Source organism: Anas acuta, chromosome 2, assembly GCF_963932015.1.
Source record: "Anas acuta chromosome 2, bAnaAcu1.1, whole genome shotgun sequence".
NCBI lineage: Eukaryota > Metazoa > Chordata > Aves > Anseriformes > Anatidae > Anas > Anas acuta.
Window position 1 is genome coordinate 4,248,829 of NC_088980.1, and position 22,885 is coordinate 4,271,713.

The 22,885-nt window shown below is 36.6% G+C and overlaps 1 long non-coding RNA gene across 3 annotated transcripts; it reads right to left on the bottom strand.

The window, feature by feature from the left end:
* Positions 1 to 765: 765 nt before the first annotated feature.
* Positions 766 to 22,659, bottom strand: LOC137852045 (uncharacterized). Of its 3 annotated transcripts, XR_011093628.1 has the most exons (7): positions 22,539 to 22,659; positions 20,938 to 21,045; positions 18,988 to 19,153; positions 17,227 to 18,293; positions 15,292 to 16,400; positions 2,859 to 9,717; positions 766 to 2,508 (listed from the first exon to the last, which is right to left on the bottom strand). It is a non-coding gene; the product is annotated as an uncharacterized lncRNA (long non-coding RNA). The 3 variants fall into 3 exon arrangements; XR_011093630.1 differs by lacking the exon at positions 17,227 to 18,293; XR_011093629.1 differs by lacking the exons at positions 20,938 to 21,045; positions 22,539 to 22,659 and adding an exon at positions 19,792 to 19,852.
* Positions 22,660 to 22,885: the final 226 nt, after the last annotated feature.

A 22,885-nucleotide genomic window follows, 5' to 3' on the forward strand; every position in this document is an offset into this window, starting at 1 on the left:
CCCTTATTCTACATCTTTGTTCTTCTAGGCATCCTTTTGTTTCTCTCCTGTAAGTCTTTTCCAGAACTGGCATACATGGATAAGTGCACAATTTACTTATAAGCTGCAAGTATAATTCTATCCTCCATGAAAGAAGCAGTGCTTTCCCTGGGCTCTCAGCAAAAATGCTGTTTCAGAGGCCGCATATGAGCATGATGGGTACATCCTTCACATTCCTTGATATTGAAAACAAGTTACAAGCTGCTATTCTCTCAGTTTTGACAGTAAAGTGATTTGGTTTGTTTACTGTTCCACAGCCTCCAGCCATGGAAGCTCACATCTCAATAGATAAGGAATATCACCTTCCACATGGTAATAAAATAGGACCATGCATTATTACACCAATCTATTCTCGCAAGTATAGTAACAGCAGTGAAAGAAAAAAATAAATTCCTAGAGTGCTATATATACATAAATAAATACAACTATATATAGGAGAAAGTGAACCAAAGAGACTGGGTTTTTAACAGCAGGAGGATGATTCTCCCATGAACATTCATTTCAGGTTCTCTGGCCTCTATACACTGCTGAGACATGGTTTTCAGAGACTTTTCTCCTTTTCTCCTTTCTCTTCTTAACTTCTTAGAAGGCTTTTAGAGCAATCTTCCTGACCACCCTGGCTGCTAAACCCAGAAGCCATCTCCTGGAAAATTACATTACATTTTCTTATAGTATTTAAAAAAAAAAAAACAAACAAACAACAACAACAACAACAACAACAACAACAACAAAAAAAAAAACACTCAATTTGAAACTTTTCAGTGTGTTGCAATGGCTTTCATGGTTCATTGTTCAATGCAGTTGTATAGCACAGTCAATCCAACAACAAAAACTCACAGCACTTTTTAAATTTAATTCATTCTCCCTGTCATTTCATATAGCTTTTTAGACTACTAATTAATAATAATACAAGACAGTAGTACAAAATTTCTCACCAAAAACACAGGAAAAACAACATGCTTTTACTTCATGTTCAGACTCTGCACCCTTCCTTCCCCTTGTGAATTCAAGGCATTTGAAGTTTACTGACCCTGTTAACACAACTCTGTTGGGAGCCACACTTTAAAACTGAAAATATCTAACTGCATATATTGATTCAACAGCCTACTGTTGTTCTGGAAAACCAAATTGCCTTTGGGAAAAAACTAACCTTGTTATTGCATACTGACAAAGAAAAATCTCACTGGTTAAGGTTAGTGCAGGCTCTGTCATCCTCCTATAACAGGGAAAGTTAATGATTTCTGATTTGGAAATAGGAAATAAAATAAACTGACAGGGAACAAAAGAAGCTAAATGACGGTCAGAGAAGAACTGAACAAGAGTAGTCTGGGATGAAAATAATGAAAAATGAGCATGAAGTGGGAAGAAAAGAAAATGGGGAAGATTTAAAGTGAGTTGTAGAGAGGACTGAAATAAATATTGCAAAAAGGCTCATTTAGACCCTGGCCAAAAAATAAAAATAAAAAATCGAACTCTTTCACTGGGAACTGCATGGCAATGGAGTTTGGACTTTGCAGAGACTGATCATCAACAAACATCTGAGAAACTCTGCTGCTAGACACAAGCCTCCAAAAAGAGCAAGTGTTGCAGACAATGCAGCCAGATTCTCCTCTGCGTATGCTGTTTCATGTTGGCAGGTCTGTGAAGTTTTCTCTTCTGCATTCTCTTTAGAGAAAAGGAATAAACTGGGAAATTCATCAGAACATAGAAAGAGTCATTGTCAAGTTAGAATTAGCATTACTGCCCACCTTGCTCTCAAGGCCCCAGTTCTTCCTCATGTTTTCTCTCATGTTGTATCTCACATATCTATCTACAGGTGCTTGCCAAAGCACTCAGTAACTGTTTCCACAATGATAATCTACACTCCAACAAAGCTGATCTGGAGAAATGGCAGTTACAGAGTACTGGTTACAGCATTGTTCCACTGGTTCAATTAGGAAGACAAGAAAAGAAAAAAGAAAAAAAAATAAAAGCTTTTTACTGAAAGATAAAAATTAATAAACAAACAAACAAACAAACAAACAAAAAAGAACAAAACAAAACAAAGCAATAAACAAAGTAAATACAAAAGAAATCAAACAGAATTTTTCTGGAACCAAGAAATGCTAATGTCAAATGGAAAGTGCATGTTCAAGAGCCAGTGTTGACTCCTAGTGCTGCGATTCTGCCTTTGAAGTACCTTTGGGCTGATAATGAAACTGCTCTCAGCAGGAAAAAGAAAAAAAAATACCAGAATTTCTCTAAGAAGTGAAGAAGCTTTCTACTATCAGTCTGGTAGAGCCTGTGGCAAGCTGGATACAAGGCAGAATGAAAGTCTATTATGTTTTCTTTGTGAGAGGCTCCTTGCTGATACTTCAAAGACAAGAGTTGACACGACTTTCTCCCCAAGATCATAGATGTCTTCCCAGCAATTCTCCCCACAAACACACACACTGAGAATGCACATCACTGCCTTCATTCTGAAAAATCCTGAGGAAACAGAGAGAACAATTTCTGTTAAATGCCCTGCATATGGCCTGTGCAATTTCTGGCCAACTACAACAGACAGGTGAAAAAACCACCACCAAGAATAACAAGCTACATTTGAGTAGCCATTTGTTCCTGGTGAAAGCAATGTGGTCTGATGTTTATTGAGGATCAGTCATTGTGCAGTACAGTGGGAAAGAAAACTAATTAAAATTTATGAACTAGGAACAGAATAGCTGAAGCCAAGGAAGGGGATCAAGTGGGAAAACAATTTTTGTCCACCCATGGGGGATCTGCAGAAGCAAAGGGAGAAGCAAACTCACAAATCCAACAGAGAATGGAAACATACATACCAGGAACAGGGTGTCTCTTCATGTGTGCCTTTCAGATGGACTCCTCAGTTCCCACACTTATGAAAGGTCATTACAATAAGGGCCACAGCTTCAATAGCATTTTCTGTCTTTTCTGCAAGGTAGAAAATTCTTCCCATGTACTCCAGTAAAAAAGACAAACACTGATCTCATAAAATCATTCATGCTTGGAAGCTTTGCTTTTGTGGCATTTTCCATTCCATTTCATATTTATTTTCAGCCCCAGCAGTCAGTTCAAAAAAAATAAAAAGAAAGTACAGAGAAGTATGAATGACATAGAAGCAAGAAAAGAAACCATCAAAAACATGAGGAAAGGAAATCAGTGGCTAGTTATCACTGTGTTGGGGTTTCACTTCAGTGCCAGATGTACACTAATTTAAAATAGGAGGGAATATCTTGATTTCTAGTCTGTGATGCTCTGACATAGGGAAGAAGCACCTTTGTTTTCTGGAGGAGCTACCCCAGCATAGACAGTACTTCCACATGCTTGAAGAACAGCACACAAAGACGTCCTCTCTATACAAAGAACACACAGTATGGCTTCATCCTAGTGCCTGCAGCCATCTGTAACTCCGTGTGCAGAGTCATTCCCCTTTCTCCCTCTTTTCCAGGTGTCACTGTATGCAGGCTTAGAGCTATCTACAGTAAGATCTGAGCAACCATTCATTGGTTTATTTTCCCTCTTAGCCCATAAGAGAAAAGTCATAGAAAACTGAAGACAAGAATTGAAGCACCTTCATGAAGAGTGCACAAAATAGCAGGAGGAATCTAGACAACTAATCATAACTTCAACCTTTACCTTTTTCATTGACACTATCTTTCCTATAAACCTTTTATTTATTTATTTATTTTAAGAAGGGTCTTCACACCTAAATATCTCTCCCTATACTTCCTCATTGGTATGAGTGCCAATTGACATGCAGTTAACTCTGGGTCTCACTAATTATTCAGAACAATACAATATTGAGGAAAAACAAACAAACAAACAACAATATACTTAAATGATACATACATTCCACTTCTGATTCTCACTGTTTATGTTGACCAGGGCTTTGATTCCCAGGTTGGCAATATTACTAATATTACTAATTGTAAGGCAGGCTCACAGCTGCAAGTACCAAACATTGTGAAGATTAACAGTTAAGCATTTCATCTTCTGACAATGTCTCCTCTCTCAAGATTCAGTGTAGCTCAACACATTAATAGTTATGAATTACTACATTCTTCTGTTAATACTTATGGGTGCTGTTCCTCTTTCTGTAACGGCCATCTCAGTGCTGGTTGAGTAGTGTCAGGCATTTGCACTAAATACCTTGCTGTACTAATTGGTGTATCCTGATGAGGGGATACAGGCATAATTCTGTAAAGCTGTGTGACAAACACTTGAAGGAGGATGGCTACCATATCCTGTTAAAGACATCAAATATCAAGGCAAAAGATGAACGCTGAGAATGAGAAAATAAATCATTTTAAATATAACAACTATTACATATTTTATAATTTTGTCTTTGGCCTAATGAAGTCAGGCCTGAAGTCAATATTCAAAATTATATCAGCAGTTGCTTCTTCTTTTTAAGTAAACATCTGTATTAAGACAAATAAATAATGGTTATTGCAGCATACAGCAGGCAATAATCCAGCTCAGTCAGTACTACTATTATTCAGTCTTTATAAAATCTCTCAAAAGCACGTATCTTTAGGTAAGCTTGATCCATTCTGAAAACAATAACCATGGACCAAGTCTGATTTAGACAACTATGTAAGATGATTTTGGTACTTTTGCTATGAACTTTGATGCCTTAAATAAGGAATGCACAGTGTTCCATCAGCAAAATAGTCTTCTGTGTGAAAGTTTCTTTGCTTCCATGATCTGCTATTTACCTCACCTCTGGAGACATGATCCTGTTAGGAGAGTCTGGCATGTGGAAAAAAGCTGACACTGCCTAAAAAAATTAACAGAAAAGACAGTTATATACAGCAATAGCCAGACATGACAAAGACAAAAAACATTTTATTGTGTACTTGGATGGAAAAGATTTTTTTTCTGTGGACCACAATTTCATTCCCTGCAGGAAAGAAAGTGAAAATGTCACTGTAAGTTATAACTGAAGTGACAGCTTTAGTTAAACCATAGGCCATGTATTAGCAGGATTGAAAAATACATATAATACAAATATAAACTACAAATTCTAAATACTGACATAGTAATATGTAACATATGTAGCATAAGGTGCCTGTATGTAATAATGACACTCGGGAATTTTCTTCTAAGATGATGAATATTACACAAATTTGTACAGCAAAAAAGAGGAGGTACCTTTTCAAGCAGTCCAAGAACTGAAAAGAGATTTCCTTCATGTCTCTGACTCATTGCCACTGCTTTGAATATACAGTGAGTCTATATATATCTAATGAGTATAGGACAGACGAGTCACTGAAGTCTGTGGCTTGCAGATTTGACAGCAGATGCTTGGAAAAAAACAGAACTCTCATAATTAAGGAAGTTTAATGTTTCTCAAGTCAGAAAGATGTACCCTTAAAATATTATCAGGCCAAATTACTCCTCAAACTTCAGAAATATGACCATCCCTTGTGTGAACTGCCATGTTTTGACACAGTATTCCTCCAGTTGCTTTCTGCTGAAAGTTGAGGTGACCACCTTGAACATGACTAGATCTCCAAAGACTATTACAGGGGGAAGACCTCTGGATTTTAGGGACCATTATGAATAATTGCTTTTATATTGTACACATATTAATTTTCTGGGAAGTCATAAAGAACTGTAAAATTTCTTAACCATGTATATAGAGGGAAATACATAATTCAAAATCCACAGTGTATAAGTAAAGCAATAAAAATTTTGGAAGGATACCAGTTAGCTGATTGTTACAATATACATAATCCTTTACTATGTCTGTACTTCCCTAAGGACTCCCTTCTGTCCAAGTGGAGCAGCACAGTTTGACTTCATAGAGTTAAAATCCCCTTCTGCCTGATGAGAATAGACCTTGCCTGAACTAGCACCAAATTGTGCCTAGTCATTTTCTGGAGGAGTTCTAGTCAACACAGCCTAAATCATACCTGGGATCATGATAAAAATTCAATGGTATGGATTACCACACAATAGTGCTTGTTTGTCACCACTATTTAGGTATTCTACTCAACATGTACACCTCAAGGACAAATAGCAAATCGAAAAATTGTTTTGTTTTATTTTTCCAGAGTTTCTTCCTGTCCAGTGTTAACACAGGAGAACTACTGTTTTTTTGTGACTTCTGTCCTCCAGCAGTCTGCACAAGGCAGTCGTATGCATGTTTTTCAGACACAAGATACTGCAGCCTGTGTCACGACTAGGGTGAAGGAAAACAGCTCAGATTATGTTCTAGAATTTTCATGGCACAATTCACATCACAGTCAGAAGAAAATATAGTGGAAATGAATGCAGAAATTTATGTTTTATAAGAACTTTATGTTTCTGGGGGGAGGAAAAACTGAGGCGAATATGCATGCAAAACTCTGCAGCAGGCTGGTAGCCTAGCAACACCAACAACCCAACCTTGAAAAGACTTTTATCTAATGTGCTGGTTAATACAGCAAGAAAGACACAGGGGGAAAGAGAGTGGCTGCTGTCAGCAAAGTTTTTCTGTAAATTAGCTTTGATAACATCTTTTATAGCCTAAACCTATGAAGCATGAGCACAACCTCCCACTAAGCTGGACGGAGGTTTATTAATTAACACCATACTGCTGCACTGCTGGCATAAAAGCATGAAGGAGGACTTATTTGCTGACAACTCCTTGCCCTTGGAGTGGTGCCTCTATTACTGGAACCTCCAGTCTGAAAAGAGAAACTCCCCATTTTTTTTTTTTTTTTTGGCAAGTAATTTCTAGTGACAGAACATTGGCTCCCAAGAATCAAACGCACAAATCTAAAGAAATTAAGCCCCTTTCCTTTCCTACCCTTCCAGATTAAGATGCACAGGAGAAACAACAGTTAGCTTAACCAACAGTTAGCTTAACAGAGATGATCTACTTGCATGCATGAGTTGAGTACGTCTTTGCTTATTCATTTATCTTCTTCCCCAGTGTCCTTCTAGCCAACTAGGGAGTTATGGACTGGAGAGACTACCAAGTGGCTGAAAATCTGGTCCCATCAGCAAGCTGAAAAGGAAGCCCTCAATAGTTCAAAACCTTACTGGTAGCTGGTTATGAGCAGCATTCTTCACAGCTCATACATGTCCCTTTGAAATCACAGTGTACATATGCAGACCCCCAACATAGCTGGAGATTTGGAAATAACACAGTTTTAACAAACCACAGCATTGAGGAGGCTTCTCTTGAGGAGGAGGATTGAAAGCAGCAGGAAAGGTTAGACCCAATACGTATAGCACAGAAATCAAGAATCAGTACTATGTACTGCTTAGAGTTTTAGAGTATGTTGTAGTTCTGTGAAGTTAATAGAACAGCTTAAGGAGAAAAAAAAAAAAAAAAAAAAAGACCCAGATGCAGACATCTGTTAACAATAAAAGCTGACATGATACATTTATGTATTGCACAAAACGTAATCAAGATTCAATCTGGTACGTTTTATTTCCAATGTTGTTAAGAATTCAAAGTACATTTTCATGTACATGATCATTTTACTTAAAAAGCATCTGTCTTTCAGACATTTGTACTGAAATGGATGTGTTTCATACCAGATAGATTCTGTTATTGCTACTGTTCTCACCCTTTAAAAAGTATAAAAGGTCAGCCTAATAAACTGGCAGGCCACTAATGCGTGTTTTGCAATGCATTTTATTCCTTATAGGAAGGGTTGTTCTTACTTTCTCTTCATTGACTACTGAACATTGCAAACCGGAGGACAAGTATATACATCCCTTTCTTACTAATGCAAGAAGATTCAGTGCTGAAATAAATACCCATTTGGAAATTTGAGTCTGAGAGATCTCATTACACTAAAGACAGCTTGAGAATCCATTTTTACAGTAACTGATAAAAACACATATCAAGAGTAGGAACAAGGAAAGGTAAGTGAAACATTTCTCAGGCCATAAGACCAAGAAACTTGAAGTTAATAGAAAAATCAAGATCATATTCTGTGTCTTTAATATGTATTGAAAATAACCAGTAATTTTGATAAACTTTCAAAAATATGAAAAAAAAAGATACAAATTTTAAATAAAGCAAAATTAATTAATAGGATCATTGGCCAATCTTATGACTCTTAGTGCTTAAAATGTTTGAAAAAGCTGTAGGCAGCAGGCTATGATGACTTCAGAAAATGAAGGAATGAGTCCAATACCTATAAAATGTCCTGTAATTTTATCAGTCTAGCTGAAGAATCAGGAACAGGAAGTATAATATCAGTTACTGGGACATTTAGCACATATGCATATTTTTCTACATATAAAGAGAACAAAGCTATCTCCACAGGTAAAAGGGTGAAGGTGCATCAGTACTTGAGAAAAAGGGAAACCTATGCCCATGAGTCCTCCCTGGATGTTCACTGCTACCCTGAGAATTCTGGAGCAAAAGGTATTGCTCACAGGTATTATTGATATTTCAGTGACAACTGAAATTGTATGTCTTTGTGTTTGTTCATTCACCTGAAAAGACAACTGAAATAATACTGTCCTGGCTTTAGACTCATACACCTTCTTGATTCTTACATTCCATTTGCTTTCCCTTGACCCTTCATGTTGGTATTTTACCTTCAGAAAAACCCATGGGCTTTCCATTCAGAGCTTCAGACTCCCTCAGATTTCTTCTCAAACTAAAAATCTATTCTCATCCCTCAGAGATAGCAATACAAACATGGCCAGTAAGGTTAATTGCTTTTTACAGGCACCACAGCATCAAAGAAATATTTGTCTCCCTCTTCTCAGCTTCGGCAGTTCCCTGTGAAATAAGTTCTAAACACGTGTGGAACAAAGGAAAAGCCTCCCTCTTTTCCATGTTCTGTACAATTTGTACCCTTGTTGACAATGTCGCTGTGAGCAACAGAAAAAGAAGGACCTTGATAAGAAGTATTTATTCTAAATGAAAGGAAGTAGCCTTAGGACTTCAATTATAATTTTTCAACAGAATGGATGATAGAAGCTTGGAGAGGTACAGGATGGAAAACCTCTTCTTCCTGAGCTATTCAAACAAACAGGTGGGGGGAAATGAACAGAACAGACAAAATAAACGTGATGATAGTACCCCAAAATGCAGCAAGAGTCTTAATCAGGGTGGGGGCTGCAGAACTTGAGTGTTTTCATTAGAAATGAGCATGTTTATTGCTGGAGAAAAAAATGAGCTTTCACACTGACAAAGAACTAAGGTAACAATATGTACCTCAAAAACAATATGTTATGGATAAACTCTGCATGTGCTTGACTGAAATTAATAAAGTTGAGAAAAAATTCCAAGGTGACATTGTGAATCAGGAAGTGCATAATATCCAGTGATTCCAGATGTCCACCCTCATGAACATCCGGAAAGATACTCAACAGTTCAGCATGAAGACTCAGGATTTCAGCATGAAGTGTTGAAGAGTTGTTGGTGTTTAACCTTTGTTATGTTAAAGAAAATTGTAAGTATTTATGACATTAAGGTAGCATTTTCCTTGTGGCCAGAATGTTCATAGATTGAGGTTGAAACTGAAGAGTGTTATAACTACATTTGTAACTTCCTTTTATATTTCTTTGTTCCTAGCATGACTTCTTCAAAATTTCCCAGTTTTTGTGTCAGAATTCATGGCTTCTTTCTGGGATCTTTCATTTTGAATTATCTTTGAATTTCAGTTTCTATGTTTCAGACAGGTTTATTTTTCTTTACTTCTCATTTAAAAATTCTATCTGAAAAATATATATAGATATTATATTACAGATATGTATTAATTAATCATCTAGGGAATCCAGAAGAATAATTTCACAGAATGAAAATTACCATTCCAAACAGCAGCAGGAAAACAGGCAAGAAAATTCCCTTATCCTTCAAAAGATTATCAGGAGTTCATCAATAAATCTGGGTTTTTAGGTGAATTTTTAAAGTGAATTTTGGATCAGGTAGTTATTCAAGCCCAAAATACCTTAACCAGGAGTTGAACAATTCTAAGAAAACACAATTCATAATAGCACACAATCCTCAGAAATAGTTTTTATGCTGAAGGAAACTGAGTACATACATCAGAGGAGAGGAAAGATTAGCAACCTCTTAGCATCAGAGAACTCTGACATGCCCCATTCACATCTGCTTTCCCCTCTGGGTGGAAATAAAGTTTAAATGATATTGCGTCATCTAAAGAGACTCTAATAAGAACAAACATAGATTAAAACTTCTTATTAGAAAAAAAAAAAAAAAGAGGGAGGGTGAACATTACAGGAATGAATAGTAAGAGTAGGAAACGTATGAAAACAAAAATTGAAAATAAAAATTGAATAATTTAGACTGGAAGAAAAGTATAAAATGACATGTAAACATCTGATGGAAACTAATTTTCCTAATTCAGGGAGTGGCAGACAGAAGTTTGCCATACCAACGCTTCCCTTTGCTACCAATATCTAGAATATTCTGGATTACCATAACTGTACAAAACTCACTATTCAGAGAATGTGAGAATAATCAGCCATCAGCAGCAAATGTCTGTATTTACACAGAATGCAAGACAACACTACAATAATAATAATTACTAGACAATCAGGGTGAGTAGGTAATGACTGAATTTCACGTCACCAAAGGACAGAGTTACAATATATTAAAAATGATATTAAAATGGATGTGCAAGTTCTTCCAAAAATAGCAGGAAAAAAAGATTTCAGAATATCAATGACAATTTTACAGAATTGTAAGGAACAATTAGTAGTTGTTTCTGAAGAGACAACAGGCATTTTTGGACTCGTTATAATTTTTTCTACCTTTAATACAAAGAGTATAGGAAAATAATCAGCTCAAAAAGAACTATACTTCTTTCATTTAGGCAATTAGAAAATCCCTGCATTGTGTCCATTAGTCTCTTGTAAAAAAATCTATTATTAAATAAATAAATAAGTAAAGACAACGTCCAGAAAGGTTTAAGATCTAATTTTATGAAACTATTAAAAGTGATGTGAAATGTACCATTAGATGTGTTAATTTGATCACTGAAATAAACAAACTCCTTCTTCTAGAAAATAATAAAAAACAGTGATAATAATTGTAATATTCATAGAGCTGCCAGACAATGCATTGTATATGAGTCAATCAAAATTAAATATTTTAGCAAGAACAATGGCAATTAGATGAGATGGATACCTAGAAGCTATATAACCATTTGGCTTTGTTTGTTTCCTGAAAACAAGAAATAATATGGAAAGAGGGAAGGGACCTATTTCATATGACTTTATTAATGTGTACAGATGGATACAGAGACATAATATTTTTACATACATATAAGTATGTATTTATCTTACCAATAAAACCTATAGGCACAGTTTATTATGTCCTTTCTACGTGAATAAATTTACATGTCTAAAAAGAAAGGAGATTTCTGTGGATGCCATTTTGGGAGCAAAATTGGTTTTGGTATTAAATTCAGAACATGTTTGTTTTCCGTAAGGATCCTTGAATTTTCATACCCATTGAGGGAGCTTTCTTGGACTGGCAAGATAAAACAAGCAGCAGTGATCATATTAGATGCTGAATACTGTCTTAGACATGAAACCCCTGGCCTATTCCTCAGTCTCAGATACAAAGGTATAATGATCAGGAAAATGAACATAAGAAAATGTTCATTCAGATGGCGTTGTTTTTGCACTATATGATACCTGAAGGCAGTATTTCTAAATATGCAGATAATGTTCATCTCTGGATAAAAGTCAGCTAGAAAAAAATATTTACCAACAAGTGTCAACAATTCTAAGAGGGTTAAGCAGGGTTTATATGTGTATGCAATTTAAGTGGGTTAAAAGGCATGCACTGTATTAGAGAAACAGCAAAAGCAAGGACTTCATTTTCCATAATGAATATACAACAAGGTTGAAATACTTCCAGCTGAGATAATCAAATTAAATGTTTGTGAAGGCTAGATATGGCATTCCCAAGATCAACAAGATGTAATGTTTCTTGTATTGTCTTCCAACATCTGACCCTGCAGCGATTCCAGATTTCTCATAAATGGCCCTCCTATTCAACCATTTGTTTAAACATCCAGTTCATCACATCTCTGAGCTTCTCCTCTATGTGGTATGTTCAGGGACTCAGGTGTAAGGTTTTGCTTTGCACAGACTGTCTGACAACAACCTACTGGGTACCTTTTCCTTTGGAAAGCTGTAATAATGCTTACTTCATGCACTTTTTTTTTTTAAATGTATTTCACAACTTAGATGGTCTGATATTACTTTTGAATTACATGAATTAAAAATTAATGACATGATAAAGCTGAGAGACCTGGGGTTGCTCAGCCTAAAGAAGAGAAGTCTCCGGGTTGACCTCATTGTGACTTTTCAGTAATTAAAAGGGGGTTGTAAAAAGGATGGAGAGCAACTTTTTGCTCAGTCAGATAATGACAGGACACAGGGGATGGCTTTAAATTAAAAGAGGGGAGATTTGGCTTAGTGGTTAGAGAATAATAGGGAAAGTATGAGAATTTAAGAGAACAATTTGTGGATCAAGCTTGAAACAAATTTTTAAGCTATTTCTGCAAGCAGATGAGAAGCATCTTGTGAGACATGGCAGGGAAACCCACAGACGTAAATATCATTGTAAGTAGCACAATCCTCTAACCTGCCAATGTCTAAACCTAACAGGGATTACTTTTCTGTGCACAACTACTGTCTTCAAGTGCAAAAAACATAGTGTATTTATCCCTTAAGCAAAGGACAAGGATAAAAGAAAGACAGAAGCTAACAGGTTTGGATTTGTTAGCATTAGAAAGCAGAAAGCAGCACCATTATGGTCTCTGAGCACTTGAAGAGAAACTGCCACTTAATTCATATGCTGACTGACTGACATTGGTAATCATGGCAGGAGTCACTAGTCATTTTTATAATTCTACTAAAAGCAAGAATTAGTAGTCAGCATTAACTGTCTCAGACACCCAAATGGCATTCACCTACTCATCTCTCCCATTAGAAGAAAAATGGGACAAGAACTTTGTATTTCCCATGAAAAACTCAGAGGCAACGGAATGGAGAACTCTCTATTATGAACTGTTTGTTATATCAGCTGCAAAGCTTCTCTGCATTTCTGTAAAGGTATCCATTAATGAATTCAGGACCTATCTTTTGTTTCTCTCATATCTGCTAGATGCCTAAAAGATTGCTAAGGGATGAGTGTAAGTCATGTTCAGTCAGAAGGGCAAATACAGAGCTACCACAACCAGGACAGGACTTCCTAGTATACATTCATTACCACATTAATGTCAATTTTGTTTCACTTACCTTTTTGTAGAGAAAACAAACAAACAAACAAAAACAAACAAGCAAAAACATTAGGAACACAGATATTGAAACATACTTACTCAAACTGCCCCTGTCACAATTTTTCCAATTCTTGGGAGAAAGAGAAATTTTACTTGACAGACTTTGAATAGGTAATGTTATCCTTGCTCTGTTCATTTTTAAAAGATTATCATGAATAAAGTCTTCCCTTCATACAGAACTGGTTCAAACATCAAATCTATCTCACTCACTGTTCATTTCACAGCTGCTGTGAGTCTTCAAAGCATTGTGTAGTCCATTTCTTTCACAAGCACCATGATGGGAATGTTCTCACCAGAGAGAATTTGTCCAGAAATTCAGGTTTTAACACTGGGAACCTCACACAAAGAAGAGAAGCTAGTTTTTTTTTTTTTTTTTTAAAATCATCAGTGACCCCAGGTCCTTGTGCTAGGTTTGTATCTCTGTTCAGAAACATATTGAGTCTTTTCCCCAGACCTTTCAAAAGTCTTTCTTAGGGAGAAAATGATCTTTCTGCCCAGAGCTGTTTGTTCAAGATATATTTAGAACTAAGGCTATCTTTGTGGCAGTGACAATATCTAAGATCCTAACACCAGCTAGCCTGGCCTACTCTCTATATCAAGATTTGCTGAGTTATGCCACATAGAGGCAGCCTTTCTCCCAGTTTCAGAAGAAGGTACCAAGGTACAGAAGATGTGCACTTCTTGAAAAGTAAAGCATGTTTCTTCTCCCAAGAAACACAGCCTACGCAAACCTTACTCAAAAATTCAGCTATAGTGGCTGTAACACTTCAGAATTTTTTTTCTGAAAATTGAGAAAGACAGAGCACTGCAATAGTATGTTGTATAGTTAGAATTTTCCTCTTGTCTCTTTGTTCTGGCAGAAAATAGTTGGCAGAAGAAACCACAGGACAATAGAAATATGGTAAAATATCTGTGGATTTGCATATCCCTCTAAGTTTATAGTTTATGCTGAACACAATCTTCTTTTTTCTGTGTCTATACAATAGTGCTTAAACTTTTATGCTACTACATGAATTGAGAATACTGATTGCAAAGCTTTCCAAAGGTTAAATTAACAACGATAGCAAATGAAGGTAATTTCACCTGAATCTTTTTCACCTTTTCCTCTCTCTGTCTCTCTCCCTATATATATGAAAATATATATATATGTATGAATATATATATGTAACACCTAAAACCTCCAAACTTTCTGACACTCAATTACTTGGAAAACAGTAAGTCATATATTTGAAAGCTTTTGTTCTTTCCAGTACTTACTGCTGTTTTACTCCAGTATAGGAAGTGTAAGATAACAAGCAAACTGCCAGTATACTGTCAGACCAAATCAGAGGAGCTTGCATCACACAAACTTGCTATTACACCTCAAAGGCTGCATCTGCTACTGCAATCATTTCAGGATTTAGAAAGATAATTCTTCTGCTCATTCACAAATCGCTGGCAGACACAATGCTCAACAGAATCCTTTAGGATTTACAAAATGTATACAGAACCGTTTTATTGTGGCCTCAGAGCAGCAGAAGATTAGCCCTTGGGCCACCTATTTTCATTAAGGATGATGCTGAAGACAGGGATATCACCCTATCAAGAGCAACCAGCAGTAACATGTTTCAGATAACATGATGCCTCTCAGGGCAGACCAAGACTACGTATCTGCCTCCAGATGAATCCCTTTTAAGATGCACCATATGCTCAGTCAACTTCAGTGTTTAAGACCATGTGCAAAACACATAAAAAAAAAAAAAAAAAAAAAAAAAAAAAAAAACCTACTTTGAACAAACACCCTTACACTGCAATAACAGAGAACAACCTGCTATACTGTCAGAAAGAGATATAATTCATCAGCCATTCACACATACATTAACATATATTGTTGTTATTGGTTCTTATGCTCTTCGTGACAGTTAAAAATAGCTAGATAGCATGGAAATTAAAATATCTTGAATTCAGAGAAAACACTGTAATTAAGACTTACCTTAAAATATCTGTCATTAAATATTTTAGTATTTCATTATTTTGCTTGAAGCCACAAATTTCACCATATTTATAATCTCTGGACAATAAATACAATTCAGATAACGGGAGCACACATCTGAAAAATAGTATATCTGCCTTTTGTTTTAGTCCCCAAAGCTAACTTTATATGTTACAGATGTTTAAATGGAACTGAAAAGATAAAGATCCAGATTTGCTTCTGCTTCAGCAGGTATTTGAAAGCCGACAAGAAACACAGTAGTAAGTAAAACGCCTCTTTCTCTCTCTGACCAAGTTATTCTCATTTGGCTTCTTTGAAAGATAAAAGAGGAAAAATTTGAAGTCTTTCACTCTAGTTGAAATAAAGAATCATCTTGAACATACTATCAAAGGTGAGCAAAGACAAGGGCTCGTTCAAACCCTATGCCTACTTATTAACACATTCATAGGCATGTCTCATTGATAGGCTTCCACCCTGAAGCTCACATTCCCTCTTTCTCCAGCATCCTCTATGCCAAGTACTTCTGCAGGCACTAACAGCTCAACATGATTTAATTACAGAATTTAATCATCAAAACATCTCTCATAATCTTTTCCCAAAAAGCCACAGTTAACACAATAAGCAACAAAAGATTGCTAGGGAAAAATAAATAAATAAATAAATAAATAAATAAATAAACAAACAAATAAATAAATAAAAGAAAAATAATAAAAAGTTAATAAATGAAACTTCTGGGCTAGATACAGTTTGTTGTGCATCACACCAGCCTTTATGCGAAGGAAGGATACTCAAGTACCAAGTTACTGGAGATAATTGTGCTAAAGTTTCTGGAGAAGAGGTATTATCCACCTTCTCCTCCATCGGACCAAAGGAGAAGGCTGTCAGATCAGAGACCACTTGTGAAGGATTTTGTTTCTCTTGGTCAGCTGTCCTCATTAAAGAGGATGAGAGACAAATGTCTGGCAGGGATAGATAGACATTTCTACCCTTTGATCTCACCCTGTCTTTGAAGATCCTGACTGCCATTAGTGGGAGCTTACTGAACACAGCATATCTTTCCAGACATATACTGTAGATTCACAGGGACCTAGCCTGGAGACACACAAATCCTGGAGAAAAAAAAAAAAATAAACTCCATCAGACAGAGTAATAAAACTAATTTAAAGAAAAGAAAGGGAGCAATTAGTAATGAATTAATATTTTACAGATCACCACAGACAAATGTACTCATGATATTTCCAGCTTACTAGAACTGAGAATAAGGAGGGTTGGCAAATACTCAGTAAGATTTTAATGGACAGATTCTAAAAAGAAAAACAGCTTCCTTCAGACTCCTAGCTTTCAAGTTAACATACTCTTGTGTTCAACATATCAGTGCCCCAGCTTGCACTCAATACAGTAATATAAGTGTAGAGAGATAGGATTATCTGTCCTGGCCCTAAAAGATGTTTGTAGAATCCATTGCAACTTTTGTGGGAGAAAAGGATAAGCTGGCAAATAGGACTCAGATGTTTAAAATACATTAAAATCCAAATATACTTTGCAATTCAAATATCTTAACTAGAAAGAAAAATTGTTGAAAACACTGATGTAAACATTCACAAGTAGATTTACATCAAGAAAGCAAATATACCCAAAGTCTGAAGGCCTGAAGTCTAAGGGAGTGTGGTAACTCCCTGGTTCCCAAAGTGCCCCTTGTAAGGAACAAGATGGCCTAAATGACCATGTGAATGCAGGAAAACAGTTGTTTGTCTTTGGTAAATATTTAAATCTGTAAATATCATATTCCTTTCCCACTCCTCCTTTCCTTCCTCTAGAAAAGCAGTGTTTACTAAGCCAGATTAAGTCAGCTTGTTAAACTGAAAATTTAAATTAAATCGACATACAATTTGAATAATTACAGGCTCTGCAAAACACACAACATAACACACTTACCTGCTTAGCACTGACACTTGCTTATCATTTATCCTATAGCACAGAAGTCATGACAATGAATCCCTATTGTGTGAAGCTAAGGAACACAAAACTTTTGATCTGTAAACATTTCCACTCAATTTCTAATCACAGTTCTGCCATATCTCGGTATATCTCAGTAGTTCACATCATTCTCTCTCAATTCTCTCTCCATATCTCAGTAGTTCACATTGTTTCTCTCTCTCTCTCTCTCTTTTTAATCACTCTGTTAAAATCAGAATTTTATTTTTTGTGAGTAAGAGAATGGCTGAGGTGGGAAGGGACCTCCGGAGGTCATCTGGTCCAACCACATGCTCAAGAACGGATACCTGGAACAGGCTGCTCAGGACCATGTCCAAGCATCTTTGAACATCTCCAAAGAGAGAGACTCTACAGCCTCTCTGGACAACCCATATAGTGCTCCATTACCTGCAGAGAACAGAGGTACTTTCTGATATTCAGATGGAACCTCTCAGATATTCAGTCTGGGTATCATGAAAAGGTTTTTCAGCAAGAGGGTGGTCGGGCACTTGAACAGGTTCCCCAAGGAAGTGGTCGCGGTACTGAGCTTGCCAGAGTTCAAGAAGCATTTGGACAACACTCTCAGACACATGATCTGAGTTTTTTGTTTGTTTCTTTTGTTTTGTTTTTTTGTGGTCCTTTTGGAACCTAGGAGTTGGTCTCCATGATCCTTGTAGATCCCTTCCAACTCAGACATTTTATGAATCTATGATTCTCTTGTGTGCCAGTTTGTGTCCATTACCTCTTGACATGGCACAAAACACCCTCCTCTTCTCAGTTTGTCTTGATCTTGAAACTGAAGCAGTACATAAAGTTAGATCTGTCTTTTCGGCTGTTCAAAAGTACAGTTTGACTTTCAGAGATCAGTAATACCATAAAAAGATTAGACAGGACCATGGAGAGGGCTAGAGTGAAATATGCTGCAAGCACAAAGTTGTTGAAGACTCACAATCTACTTGAACGTGACTTTCATACAAAATGAAGAGGAGAAACCATATTCTGTAGGTATCAGTTTCAGAGTAATTTGCCTGATTTTCATGTAGAGAAAATAAATTGAGTGAAAACATACTAAAAAAAAAAAAAAAAAAGTGATTTTTTTTCCAATAATGTAAATGACGATGAAGGTTAGTAAGATCATTTAAGCTATTTAAGCACCTCAGGTAAGAATAAAACTAGTTAGTAAGGCATATCTAATCAATACCTGCTTTCTTTTGGAGACAAGCCGCAGCACAATGTCAGTTTTTCAGGCTGTTAAGAGCTGAGTAGTTTTCTTTAAAGGTTTTACACTTTATAGTCAACACTGTATATGCAAAGTATTTCTGTTTCTTTCCTCTTGGTGTTTTCCAGCCTGCTAAAGGCATACATCCCATTTATCATCCATATGACTGATAAGAAATTCATACAGGTGCTTTAACAGCTGAATCTCTCTGAGCAAGTTTTCTCCCGCTTTTTAATATAAAGCAGGTTAGATGACCAAACTATTTGAAATACCCTCATTTACAAGTGGCAATCCAAGAGGCAGGTCACACGAAAAGATCTGGGGTTTGTTTGTGAAGGTGGGCAGTAGAGTCATACTGACAGTTGACACATGAGGCATGAGGGTTATTATAGGGCTTAGAAAGTGTAAAGAGTTGTAGCTGTGCATTGACTTAATGTATTCAAAAGTAACACGTGGCCTCCATGTATGGCCCTCCCCACTCACAGCTGAATGTGACCACTTACCTACTACACTCAGATCAAGAATTCAGCTCGGTTCTTCTGAAATACTCCCTCTGAAAATAATAAAATAACATTGTAGAAATACTTCTAGGTGTTTTCCTTCCTTCCTTCCTTCCTGCCTTGCTTCCTTTCTTTCCTTCCTTCCAAACAGTGGGCACTGGTCTTCCTCCTTTGCAGTTAGGACATGAAGCAGAAAAAAGAAAATAAAAGAGGGTTGGACTACCCCAATTACAAGCTGTCCTTCCAAGAGCTAGTAGGGTTCCTACAAGGGTTCCTTAAGCACTTCTCTCCAGAGGGACAGCACAATACCTTTTTGTGCTTTTAACTATCAATACTTTTAACTATTCTTCTTTTTCCTATGGATCAATGAGTTTGTCTTGTGATCTCCAACTCTGGTCCATCCAAAGACCAGGAAACCTGAATGAAGTATGAGGTTCCCTGTGACCTGGAATACCTGGGTGACCTGGTGATGACACTGGTGTTTTCTCTGATTACAGTAGCTACGTAAAAGAAAGTCAAAGTCACATGCTGCAGTGGCTCAGATGCCCAACATCTAGACAGTCTATGAAGACAGTCTTTTTCACAACCTTCCTTCCAGTTCTGTCTGCACATCTATCTAAAATTTTGCGTACATCTTTTGAAATATTTAAGGGCATGTGGAGTCTCACTGCAATAATGTAAGTAAATGTCCAAATAGTAGTTGCTGGCTAAATTCACCAGTGTAAGAAAGTCACACTACCTAAACATTGCAGCCTCCAGATTAGACAGCAAGTAAATTCCAAGCAAAAGTTGTTCTTTGAGATTTACCTGGGAAAAGGAAGAGCCTTTTTCAGGAAGTCTCCCTTCTCTGGAAAAGACTCCTGTCAAGGGCTTCTCTGAAAAGACTCCCATACTTCCAAAGAAGACAAAGACTAGAAAAGTAGAGTCATCTTAAAGAAGGAAAGCAGCAGACACGGACAGCAGGTGTGATTGGCACCAAGTGTAACAAACAGATGCGACTGGTGACAAACGTACCCAGTGGGCCTGAAAGGTATCAACTATAATTTGCCAGAGCAATTATCAGCAGATAACATAGTCATCAAACTCAGCAGTACTGCTAAAAATCTCCTAATCAGTAGCAATGTAGATATTTGAAGCTGAAATAATGCAAAATTCCAGAAAAAAGCCATTATTATTTTGTGACTCCAATCAGGATCTGAACCCAAAAAGAGGGAATTCATATGTTTAATACAAATCTGTAATGAGCAATTGCCTATACTCCACCTCTTCATCCAAAACATACTTGGTTGGGTCATTAAAAATCACATAGACTTGCTCAAGACACACTGTCTATGAAATATAATGAATAGGGATACCTGGTCTTAATGGGAAGCCTAATGAAATTAAAACTATTTTAATCCACCCCTATAAATTGTTTATCTTCAGTCACTTCCAGCTGTTACTTCTTGGACATCGCCATTCTTCCATCTGAAGCTATGTTTTCAGTTCAAAGATATTTTAGTTTGCTTGTCCTTTTCTGCATAACATCTCTGATATTTCCACACTTTTTTTTAATTTTTTTTAATTTTTTTTTTCATTTGTACAGGGAAAAAGCCATGATTCAGCTTCTTTCTTCTTGTATCCCACTAACTTCAAAAACCTCCTCCCTGGCTAAACCAAGCCTTACATTGTTCACTGTGATCAGAAACATCACTACCTTTTTCTCCTAAACTATTGCATTATCCAGACTGACACCATCTTATCATTTCTCTGTGTGCTGTTTCTTTTTCTGTCAAATATCAGTCATTTGTCTTGTCTCCCACTATAAAAAGTGGCAAAGGAAATGGGGAGCAGACAAGAATACTTTAAGTGGGAAGCAATTTGTAGGGGTTGACAGTAATAAGTACTTAAAAAGAAAGAAAAAAAAAAAAAAGAAAAAAAAAAAAAAAAAAGATGAAAAACTTGAATTCATACCTTGGCAGCAAAACAAAAGCCAGGGAATTGAGCTGTAGAAGCACAGGTGTTCAGATGTTCTCCAGTCCAGGCTCAGGCAGCAGCCATGGAACTCCCTTGAGAATTCTTCTGTTAAAGGAGGAGGAACCTTGCTTGAGATACAGCCTTCTAGCTCTACCTTACAACTGATTTCTCTGAAGCAAGGTGGTACTACTTGAAAATCCTTCATCTTATTATATTTAGTGAACTTTAAAAATCGTGGAGTATCAGCTGACATTTTGAGTTGGCAAAGAGGATTTTCAAAGTTCATCTCTACCTTCCAACTGTCTCCTGAATCCCTATTGCTGGGAGTGGTCACAAGCAAGTACATTGGCCATTCTGGCTTTCCAGAAGTTCTTCATAAATACCTGTAGACATAGCTCTTTTCCACCTAATTCCTCCTAAAAAAATATATATATTTAAAAAAATCCCACTGTCAAAAATACTGTCAAAAGTCTTCTGCTTGTAATGACAACCAGTTATTTTCCTCTTTGCTCTGTGCTCGCCCGCCCACCAGTGTCCAATCTCTATCTGCTATGCTTTTTCTTATCATTTCCATGGGAGAGAGTATATTTTTTGTTCTGGGCTGCACAGCAGAATCACAATCCATGATAAAGGCTCAGAGGCACTATAATAATAGATAGTAAAAATAATAAATGTATTACTGGTGTATGAATCAACCAGTACGTGTTCTCACTGATATTTTGCATGCAAAGTAAAAAGTTGGTTTGAGTACAAAAGGCATTCAGATTAATCATGTCAAAAGCAAACTGGTGCTTATACAGGATCCAAAACCTTAATATATTTGACTTTGAAAAGGCTAAGTTCATTCTCTAACTATCAAAGCCTGTAGCAGCCTCTACACTGTCCCTGGGAACATATTGTAAATTTACTGTTCTGACAGATGATCGTGAAGATGAGGAAATGATCCAGAAAAGTGGCATTGATTTTGAAAAGCAGAAGAATTTGCCAGTCACTGCATGTTGCTAAGCTGAAGGGGAAAAGAAAAAAAAAATCCACTTTCCATCAGCTCTCAGCATGTCACTCACAAATATCAACGAGACACGGCATTTATAGTGTTTGTGTAAAGAACGGGGAATGATTTAGACTGCATCTTTCCACTAAGAGCAGTTTGGATGAGACCTTAAATACAAGGAACCTCTTCACTTGATTTCATAAAATAAGCTGTGTGATCTTTTTCTTTGGGCAACTTGTGCTTTTCAACTGTAGCCTGTGGTCCATTTGAACAAATGCAGGAAAAAGATTTTACAGAAAGGAAAAACTCTATGACCTGAGTGAGTCTGCAACATACACTGCAAGCAGGTGTTTTTCAGATCCTTCTCACAGATGATATGCCTTTTAGAGGATTAAATCTCAGCTCCCAGCCTGGAATTTGTTAACAAGAGTTGAAGAGAAAGAAGCAACCAGCATAAACAACTTTTATAGCAAGCTTGTGTAGGGACACCAACTAAATTGTTTATTATTTCCTCACTCAAAATATTGTGAATTTATAAGAAAACCTAGCTGATGTCTTTCACATGCTCAGTATGTCCCTAGAAAAATCTGGTGCTATATACACTCACCAAATTTCAACACAGACATTTTCCACTTGCTTTGCATCCAGAGGAAGGAAAAAGCTGACTGCCTAGCAGGCACAAAACATTTAACCCTTTCACAGAAGAATTCCTGGATAATACATTGTAGAAAAGGCAGAGGTTTCGGGTCTTGTAGAGTCCATGTATTTATACAATTTTGCAGACAGTGCCTGAACCCAATTAGAAATCCACTGATAATTAACAAGTATGTAAATCCACAGGTAGCAGCTGTTTCTTTTGAGATAAACCATCTCTGTACTTTATGCAAACACTTTACTGTGCTATTACCTATAATATGTACTCTGCATCATAGATTGAAGATTGAAGTTTGAAGA